This window comes from Chrysochloris asiatica, unplaced genomic scaffold (assembly GCF_000296735.1).
Source record: "Chrysochloris asiatica unplaced genomic scaffold, ChrAsi1.0 scaffold00006, whole genome shotgun sequence".
NCBI lineage: Eukaryota > Metazoa > Chordata > Mammalia > Afrosoricida > Chrysochloridae > Chrysochloris > Chrysochloris asiatica.
The window spans coordinates 18,515,478-18,526,008 of NW_006408524.1; positions in this window are offsets into that span (position 1 = coordinate 18,515,478).

Consider the following 10,531-nt stretch of genomic DNA (forward strand, 5'->3'; position numbering starts at 1 on the left):
GGGTGTTAGAAGTGCTAATTGAGTTGAATAAAATTCAATCATGAAGTGGTTTCAAGTTGATTGGAGAAGGGCAAACTGAGCCAAATTTTAGAGATGAAAAATGTGATTGTCGCAACTTTTATGTTCCCACATTTTGTGTGTCTTCTTGGTTGATCAAAGTGATGAGTGACTTTTGTGCTAGTTTTTATAAAAGATGTTGCTTCATCCACTGGAGCATCTTTAAGCCTTATGTTACTCTTTGCTCAGTTTGGGAGGCTGGCTGTAGCCTCTGTTTCTACTTCCTTTAGGCTGATAATGCAAGTAAGGATCAGTTCGGGCAGTGAGCATCGAAGTTCCCCTTAGGGGCAAGTGCAGGAGGCGATCCCAAGGCAGACTTCTGGGGAGCCATAAGAAAATGTTTTGTTGTCACTGATTGGTACTGTGGAGTTGTCTCTGACTCACAGTAACCCTATACAACACAACCATTGATATGTTAGAACCCATTGTTGCAGCTACTGAGTCAATCCACTTTGTGATTGACTTCTTCTTTTTCTTCCTCTTTTTCACTGATCCTTCACTTTATCAATCATGGTGTCTTCTTTAGCAACTGGTTTCCCCTGATGACTTGACAACTAAGTGAGACAAAAGTCTCACCATGGTTACTTCTAAGGAACCATCTGGCTGCACTTGCACTTCTTGTCTGGTTTTTTTTTTTTTTGACAGTTCATGGTACTTTTAATAGTCTTTGCAAATACTACAATTTGAATGAATCAATTATTTTTTGGTCTTTCTATTTCATCATTCAGCTTTCGCATGCATATGAGGCTATTTAAATTATCATGGCTTAATCATCAAAGTGACATCTTTATTCTTTACCACTTTGAAGAAGTCTTTTACAACATTTAATTTCCTGACTGTGGCTTCCATGGGCATTGATTGTGTGTCCAAGTAAAATGAAATCCTTGACAATGTCAACATTTTCTCTGTTTAGCATGTCTATTTCCTACATTTCTATTTTTATACATTTTATATAGGTCATATTATGTCTTACAGAATAGAACCATTCTATAAGGCTTGTTGTTGTTGTTAGGTACCATTGAGTCGGTACTGACTCACAGCCATGCTATGCACAGCAGAATGAAACACTGTCTGGTCCTGGACCAACCTCACAATTATTGGCATGCTTGAGCCCATTGTTGCTGCCACTTTGCCAATCCATCTTGCTGGGGGCTTACTTGGCTATAATAATGAAAGCAAATCGCTAGGCTTTTACGTCAGTGGTACCTCTGGCTGGTTTCGAACGACCAACCTTTAGGTCAGTGTTCAAGAGCAAAACTTTTGTGCCAGCTGGGACAAATCAGAGACTTTGTAGTCGTATGTTTTAATATCTGGTAGGGCTAGTTCCCTCATAGCCTTGTTTTCTTCTTTTTTAAAGGTTTTTATTGTGGATTGAGTGAAAGTTTACAGGGTAGATCATCAGTTTTACATTCAACAAATCATACACCTTGTTTCATTACAATGATTATAATCCCCTCCATGTACCATCATTTATCAGTATTTCTTTCTATTCACTTTAACTCTTTTTTTGTTTTGTTTTTAAAACACTAAGGCAAAAGTAATAATTTACACCACCAAAGAGCACACTCAGCAAGTCTGCCTTCTGGCCACCAGCTCTTCGTCCCTCTCTTCCCATGAATCTAGAGTCCTCAGCCACTCCCCCTCTCCATGACACCATCTCTGCCTCCATCTCTGGTGTCATTGCTCTCTGTATAAGGTCCCACATTCTGCTTGTGCTCTTCTCCCTTGATGGTCCTAGGGTCCTCTGTTCCTGAACTGTAAGATTAACTACTCCCCAGTTTTTGTTAAAAAACTTCTACCTTTACAATTGTGACACTTGCAATTATTCATGATAACAATTACTCACTATTGAATCATAAGAATCTTATTCCCATCTCTTTTCACCAGACCTATCCAGACAAGATGAAAACTATTCAGTGGGGACTTTCTTCCCACACACACTATTAAACTAAACTTCCCCTTGAATCTTATAAGAATCTTATCCTCATCTCTTTTCACCAGACCCATAGAGACAAGATGAAAACTATTCAGTGGGGACTTTCTTCTCCACACACTATTAAACTAAACTCCCCTTGAAACCTTATAAGCCAGTCACTTTGTGCCTTTATTGCACCCTCATTTTAGGTAGCCAATGTCTAAGTTACCCATCCCTATCTGCCCTGTGTACAAAGCGGATAGCATTGATACTTGATGTGAAGACTCCTTCCCTCTCTATTGGTATTTGGAGTTACTACTTCCAGGAGTATAGGTCAAGTTCATCAAATTGTAGCAATTTACATTTGTTTCCTTTATCAAAAATTGTTTTATTCTTTTTTTTTTTTTTTTTCAATCTTCCTCTAGTTGAGTTCTGATTATCAAGCCATCGAGGCTCTGTCAAATGGGTACTATCTGCAAGTTTGGGTGTTCTTGTGCCTCTCCCTCTCACTTCATATCAGCTGGATGCTTCACTCTCAGCTCTAGCCCTCTGTGGCTATGTCCTTGTCCATGGGCTCAGGTGTCCCCAGGTCTCACCACTCTTTGGACCAACCAGCCCTTCCTTTTCTCTGTCTCATCTCCAGGTCAACGGGAGAGCCTTCTTTCTTGTTTTCACTAAAATCATAGTGTTGCTGTTGCTGATAAGTGCCACTGAGTTGATTCCGACTCATAGCGACCCTGTATAGGGTTTCTAAGGACTGACTTTGCAATTCATAGTCCAGTGCTGATCTTACAGTGCCACATCAGGAGTCAAAATTCACCAATTATATGATTATTTCTTTCCATGTGAACTTTAGTATCAACTTTTACTCTGTGAAAAAGAAAGCTAGTTGATATTTTTGTTCTGATTCTATTAACTTTTAAAATTAACTTAGGGACAATTGACATTTTTTGTGATGTTGTCTTGTCCTATGCAAGAATAAGGAGTAGCTTTTCAATTGTTCAAGTCTGGAGTGTTTTAAAGTTTTCCTCATGTGGCTTTTGCTGGGAATTCTTTTAAAATTGTATCTGTAAAATATTTTATTATAGCTCTAACAAATATCTTTGACTGATACGGCAATGATCAATATTTCACAATACAACTTCTTTTTTTATGTTCTTAATTGGCTCTGACTCATGGTAATATCTGAGGGGGTTCAAAAATTCCCAGGGCAAATTCCATTGTCTTTTAATTCCATTCCTCCATGAAGTTTTTGAACCTCCCTCACTTAATAGAATGAAATGTCACCTAGCCCCTTACTGCCTTGTTTTCTAGTGTTAACGAAACAAAATGTTTTTTCCTCTCCAGACCCAATATCTGTTTCCTTGTAATTTATTAGCTCCAACCTGCCCCCTACCCCCTTAAGTGTTAGTTTCACTCATTGGACTAGTGTAAGGTTTATAATTTCATTTCTAAGCTTGCCCTTGGTACTCCTGGTGTGGCACTGTATGATCAGCACTGGACTGCGAGCCACAGGTTGGTGGTTCAAATCCACCAGCTACTCTTTGGAAACCCTATACATCATTACTATGAGTCATAACTGACTCAACAGCCCTCAGCAACAACAGCAAGCTTGCCCTCAGGATGTAGGAGTTTAAGTTGATCCTGATAGGCCTTTGTCAGTTTCTCTACTCCTCTACCATTGCCTCACATCCTTACACTATACCTTAGCAGTATTTAGTGGTGTTCAAGCTCACCAGTAGCTCCTCAGAAACCCTAATATTTAGATTTGCTATGGGTCGGAATCGGCTCGACTGCACTTAACAACAACAACAATCATCCCTTCTATGCCTCAGTGCCTCTGCTCATGTCTGCCTCTAGCTCCTTGTCCCTCCTCATCTGTCTTGTAAACATCAGTTTCTCTCTCCAAACCCAGTCGAAGAATCACTTCCTCTACGAAGTCTTTCCTGATTTCTCTTTTCATGATGTTCCCCTTTATGCACCTGCTTTGGTGGCTGCACTTATGGCATTATGAGGTGAGGATCTTTACATATTTTATCCTCTTTGATGCCTATTTCTCTTCCTCTTTATACTGCTAACGCCTGGTACAGTTTCTGGCACATCACATGTGCTGAAATATTTATTGATTAATGAATGATCACATTTATTATTTAGCCATCCTTCAAATAGTTGGAGGTCTCTATCATTTCTTGCATTCAGCCTCCTTTTTCCAGCTTTTTAAAAGAGCTTCTTTTAAGATGTATTTTTCAGATCAATCTCTTACTGCTTTAAGAAACATTTAGCCAGAGTGACATGTCAGAGTTTTCCACAATCTTTGCATCACTGAAAAACCATGCATTTTAGTTACCAAACTCCGGGGGTTCCCATGAAGGGTCATATAAACCCAGAAGTTGTTTGTGTCTTTATTTATCAGCAACTAATGTTTCCACAGTCTTGTATGATGACATCTCTGAATAATGTCATTTCTTAGTTATTAGTAACCTGAATTTTTTTCTTTTATGATTTTTAAGTAGAAGCAAAAGGTGTAAATTTTTTGTAAATGCCACAAAAGTGTTTGTACACTGGGAAAACATCTTGTAAAATGTGGTTAAGGGAACATAAAAATGGTGTGAATGTTAATGATCTCCTGGCAAAAGATATAAATTGAGAATTGGAACAAATCCAGGCAAAATTCTTGGCAGGAAATCAGAAGAAGCCTCCAAATTAAAAAATCCTAAGATGATATCTTTAGATTAGATGAAGGCCAAGTCTATGCTTTCTAAAAATGCTGGATATTTTAGGCTATTAGAAGCTGAAGTAATCATTAAAGAAATTTTTTTTATTCAGGAAACAGCACTGAATAGGATGGAGCAGCCCATAGGAACTCGACAATGACCAGTCTATAGGAACTTGGGTGTATGATGATAGGTAAATAAGTCTCAATTCAGATATGCATAGGTTTATCCCATATAAACCACTGTCTCTGTGATCAGTCAATGCTGCAGGCAAGTTTTCTCAGTAATACACTTGTCTTAGTCTTCTTAAGGTGCTGTCAAAAAAAAAAAAAAGATCCCTTCAAAACAGTGGTGTCCGAAAGGCTTTGCTGGGTCAGTGAAATTCAAAGTCTGCTCGGAAGGATATGGCAAAAATTTTGAGCTCCAAAGGGGTAATATTCGTGAAAGACACTGGATAATCATAGGGGCTTATTTTGAAGATACTTTAAGAAAATTGAAAACTACATTGGTGAGAAAAAGGTCAGGAAAGTTACGCTGAGGATTTTTTTCTGTCACTATAAACCTACTTATTCTTTGAGGATAATAAGGACTGTTCTATGAGAATTTCATTGGGAAAGCTTTTCCCATCCACTCTACATCTCTGATCATGCCCCTTTGGGTTTCTTTTTCCCCCTCAACTCAAAGAATGTTTAAAAGAACATGATTTGAATCCCCTGAGGATGCCCAAACTGATTTGAACATGGTGTAATTGAAGAGCACAGAATTCTTTGGAGAACGGTTAGAAAGATGAAAAGGTTGCCTTCTTAAGTAGATAGGCCTAGATGGAGGATATCTCAAGAAACAATAGCTTCACGTTTTGGTATTTTTGTTTACTAAATGTTTCTATGATTTTGTAGCATATCCTTGTATAGTCTAGGAGTAGAATTGCTTTCTCATATTCTATATAATTTTATATTTCACTGTTTTAGGAACCAACAAACTGTTTTTCATAATGGTTGTACCATCTTACATTCCCACAGCAGTGGATGAGGGTTCCATTTCTCCACATACTTGCCAACACTTGTTTTCCATTTTTATGATAACAGACATATTGTTGTTGTTAAGTGCCATCGAGTCGGTTCCAACCCATAGCGACCCTGAACAGAGTTTCCAAGGCTGTACATCTTTACGGGAGCAGAAAGCCTCATCTTTCTCCCGCGGAGCAGCTGGTAGTTTCGAACTGCTGACCTTGTGGTTCGCAGCCCGATTCGTAACACTATGCTACCAGAGCTCCTTAACAGACATTTTAGAGGGTATGAATTTGCATCTCCTTGTGGTTTTGATTTGCATTTCCCTAATGACAATGATTCTTGGTGTGGTGCTGTAGGATGAGCACTAGACTAGGAACCATGAGGTTGGTGTTCAAACCAACCAGATACTCCTTGAGAAGCCTATACAGAACCACTGAGTCAAAATTGACTCTACTGCACTTAACAACAACAATGATAAAATTGATAATTGTTTCATGTGTGTAAAACACAGGTACAGTGCCTGGCATGTTCTTTCTTTCCTGTTTCCCTGTTCTTCTTTCCCCCAGGAATGAAGTAGGCAAGTGATTCGAACCCACGTGCTGCTCCATGAGAGAGAGGAGAGATGAGATGGTTAGCTTCAGTGAAGGTTTACCATTTTGGAAATCCTAAGGAGCCGTTTTACTCTGATAGTCATTCTAGGTTGGAATTGACTTAATGGCAGTGGATTTGGTTTGCGGTTCAAAGTAAATAGTGGTCGAGTCGAAATGGAGGAAGAAATAGGAAATGTGCCTTTTTGTAATGTGGTCCTTTATGACTCAGCCTTGTGCCTGGCCAGGTCTTTAAGACAGGACTCAGGGAGAGATGGGAGCTGACTGGAGCCTGCTGTGAGAAACCAGCAGTAATGTCTGTTAACACTGCATGGTCAGGACTAGAGATAGATGGGGGAGAAAGAAAGAGAAAATTGGATTTCTAAGGGAGGCCTTTCATTTTCTTCTGTGGTGTGTCACGTAGGATCGGCATTGGACTGTGAACCACAAGGTTGGCAGTTCAAAAACACCAGCTACTCCTTGGAAACTCTATACAGAGTCGCTATGAGTCGGAACTGACTTGATAGCACTTAACAACACGTGTGTGTAACTGTGTGTGTCTGCATGTTTGTTATATTCACATGCCCTGATGAAAGAAAAGTAGAAATGTTTGGGGGTCTGCTCTTCTTGTTTACTTCTCACTGCCTAATTGTGACTGGAAGGTCAAAACCTGATCTGCTACTGAGAGATCTTTCCAAGGGAGGACACCAGAATTATTGTCTTTTGCCTTCTGTTGTGAAAACTGTGTGTTTTTGGTTTCATTGCAGAACACACTGAACTGTGGTGTGTTTTGTAAATGACAGAGCTGGTTTCTTGTTCTGTTGTGTTTTGATTTCTACTGTAGTTTGGGTAGTTACAGTTCCCTTTGAGGACACACTGGAGTCTTCCACTGTGTGGTGTGTAGGCGAGGAAGTTGTGGCCTTAGAAGGAGACAAAGTGATATCTTCTCTCTGTTATTAGATTTCTTTGAGAAAAAGTATCAGGCCAGAGCCAAATGTAAGTTCAGGGGATGCATAGACGTGAAAACAAAATCTTTCAGGACTGAAAAGGACTTCAGAGTTTATCAAATTCAGCCAAATCTCTCTCCGTATTTCTTTTAAATGAGAGCTGAGGGAGGGGAAGTGACATACACAGCCATACAGAAAATAAATGGTGGCACCAGAATGACATTTTTTGACTTTCAATGCAGTGCTTTTGTTCTCCCTACCCCAGGGTAAAATGTGATGGGATTGATAGAGTCTTTACTATGTAAAGAGGACTTTTCTTTTGTTCATTCTGCTTGGAGTTTGCTGGTCAGTTTGAAGCTGAAGGTTAATATCTCATGAATTATATAAAATCCTTAGGCATTGTCTCTTTCCATTTTGCTGCTCCCTCATTTTCCCTATAGCTCCTTCTTGAAATCCAATTAGACACATAGTCATTGTTGTTAAGTGCCATTGAGTTGGCTTCAACTCATAGCAACCCTGTGTAGGGTTTCCAAGGAGTGGCTGGTGAGTTTGAACTGCCGACCTTGAGGTTAGCAGTCCAGTACTTATCCTACAGCACCACACCAGGAGTCCAGACACATCTAGTAAACGTGGCCATTTTATCCTCCATCATTCCTTTTTAACTTTTTATTGTGAATTGAGTGAAGGTTTATAGACAAGATCATCAGTTTTACAGTCAACAAATAATGCCCTTTGTTTCATCTCAGTGATTCCAATCCTCTCTGTGGAACAACAGTCATCTGCTTCCTCCTTGGGACTCCTATTTCTCTCCCACCCACCTTCCCATCCCTTCTCACCACTGTCCCTAGATACATGTTGCTCCTTTGATTTTGAATGATTGATGATTCCTTCATTCATAGTGAGCATATCTTATTAGTGCTACTGTTCCCCCTACAAACCTATCCATTGCTTGGCTGAAAGCGGGTATGCTGCTATTCAGACCTGAATGGTGGCTGAGGACCACAGTCTCAGGTTCCTCCAGTCTTTTTCTGACCAGTAAACCCAGTCTTTTTTTAAAAAAATAATTTTGAGTTTTGTTTCACACATTATGCTGCTCTACCCAGGACCTTCTCATGAGATTCTGTCAGGACAGTTGGTAGTGGTAGCTGGGAACCTTCTAGTCTTTCTGGTCTCAGGTCGTGGAGACTGATGTTCACATATTCCTTTTGTCCATTTGTCTTCCATCACTCATAACCTTTCATGTTATCTACCTTCATGACAGACTTTTGCAAAACTATTTTAGATCTAGTTTCTACCTCACAAATTCTGTTTTCAGGTCTGTCTAAACCTTAATCATAGATTGTGTTTCTAATTTTCAGCATAGCATTTTTAGTTTCTTTAAGAACTTAAAAAAAAAAAAGTTGGTAGTATAATCACACCATCAATACTTTCTTTATTTAAACATATGAAACATGCTTATTTTAGAGTCGGTATTTGATTATTCATATACGGATAATCTCTGCATTTTGTTGTATCTGCTGACTCTTGCTCATAGAGGCTTGTTTTTTCATGTGTTTAGTTAGTTTAATTATGAATTTATATTCTGTGGAAATTTTTTTTGGAAATTATTTGAAGCTTGATTTAAAGTGTTCTCAAAGACAGGATTTGCAGTTGCACCTTGAAACTTTGTTAACCAGGATTAGTTTGAAGTTTAACTTTGACTTGGAACTTTTCTGTCCCCATGGGAAGTATGAATTCTAGCTCTGAACCTACATGAGTAAAGACTTGTGATTAAAAACTCTATAGTGAGGTTCCCCCCCTTTTTTCCACTTTCCCCAAGTCAAGGCTAAAACATTCCAGATATCCACTGTTTTTCTATTCCATGGGGATGTTTTTTTCCTTTCTTGAAAAAATATTTATCCAATGAGAATATTGCCTTTTTGATGGTCTTAGTTTTTGGTGAAGGTGAAATCTCTGATCTAAGCTTCCATTCCATTCTGGTTCCAGATATTATGTTTGGTAAGATGGAGGGTCAGAGAAAAAGAGGAAGACCCTTAGTGAGATGGATTTGCAAAGTGGCAGCATCAATGGGCTCAAGTGTGGCAACACTTGTAAAGTTGGCCCAGGATCTGGCAGTGTTTCATTCTGTTGTGCACAGGGTCGCTATGGGTCGGTACTGACTCAATGGCACCTAACAACAACAACAAACCTGCTTATGTTTCTTTTAAATCAAAATATGCTTCTTGCTGTTTTGTTATAAACTTGATCAGTTTGCAGAGAGTTTGATTCACTAATGTGCAGTTTGAAAGTCACTGATATATTTTACAGTTTCATGCATTTATTCATTATCACTTGTGATTATTAGAGGTCCCTAAGCTGTTATGTGATTTCATGCTTTTGCAAAAATTCCAAGTCAAAAAACAAAATGGATGAAGCAAATTCTTAACAAAAGCATTGTGCCGTGGAGTTAATATTTAATGAGTCCTTGAGTGGTACAAACAATTACTGCATTCAACTGCTAACTCAAAGGTTGGTGGTTCAAAAGTACCTAGAGGCACTTTGAATATAAGATTTGGTGGTATACTTCTGAAGTACCAGGCATTTTAAAATTTAATTTTAGACATTTATAACCCTGTGGAGCACAGGTCTACTCTGACACAAATGAAGTATAAATCATAAGTGGCATTTTTTTTTTTTTTAACATAGAGGATATTGCATAATGTCCAGATATATTTCTGGTTGTCACAATTCAGTCCAGAGTGTGCCTGCACCAGGCGTCTACCTAGTGGGTGGAAGTCATACCCAGTGTTCATGTAATCTATACTATCTAGGAAAATTCCACAACCAAACAGTTTTTCAGTCCAAATGGTATTAGGCCAAGTTGAGAAACACTGTCACAAATTAAAAATACAAATGAGAAGAACAGATTTTAAAATATATTAGTTGGCTCCTGGTGTGGCACTGTAGAATCAGCACTGGACTGTGAACTACAAGAGCAGCAGTTCAAACCCACCAGCTGCTCCTCAGAAACCCTGTGCAGGGTTGCTATGAGTCAGAAATAACTTGACGGCACTTAACAACAAGAAGTAAAACATATTGCTATGATGTCGTTTGGTTGTTGTTAGGTTCTGTTGAGTCAGTTCCAACTCATAGTGACCCGTGCACAACAGAGGGAAACACTGCCCGGTCCTGTACCATCCTTACAATTGTTACATATGAGTCCATTGCTGTTGCCAATTCATCTCATAGGGGGTCTTCCTCTTTGTCACTGACCCTCCATTTTATCACGCATGATGTCCTTCTCCAGGGACTGTCCCTCCTG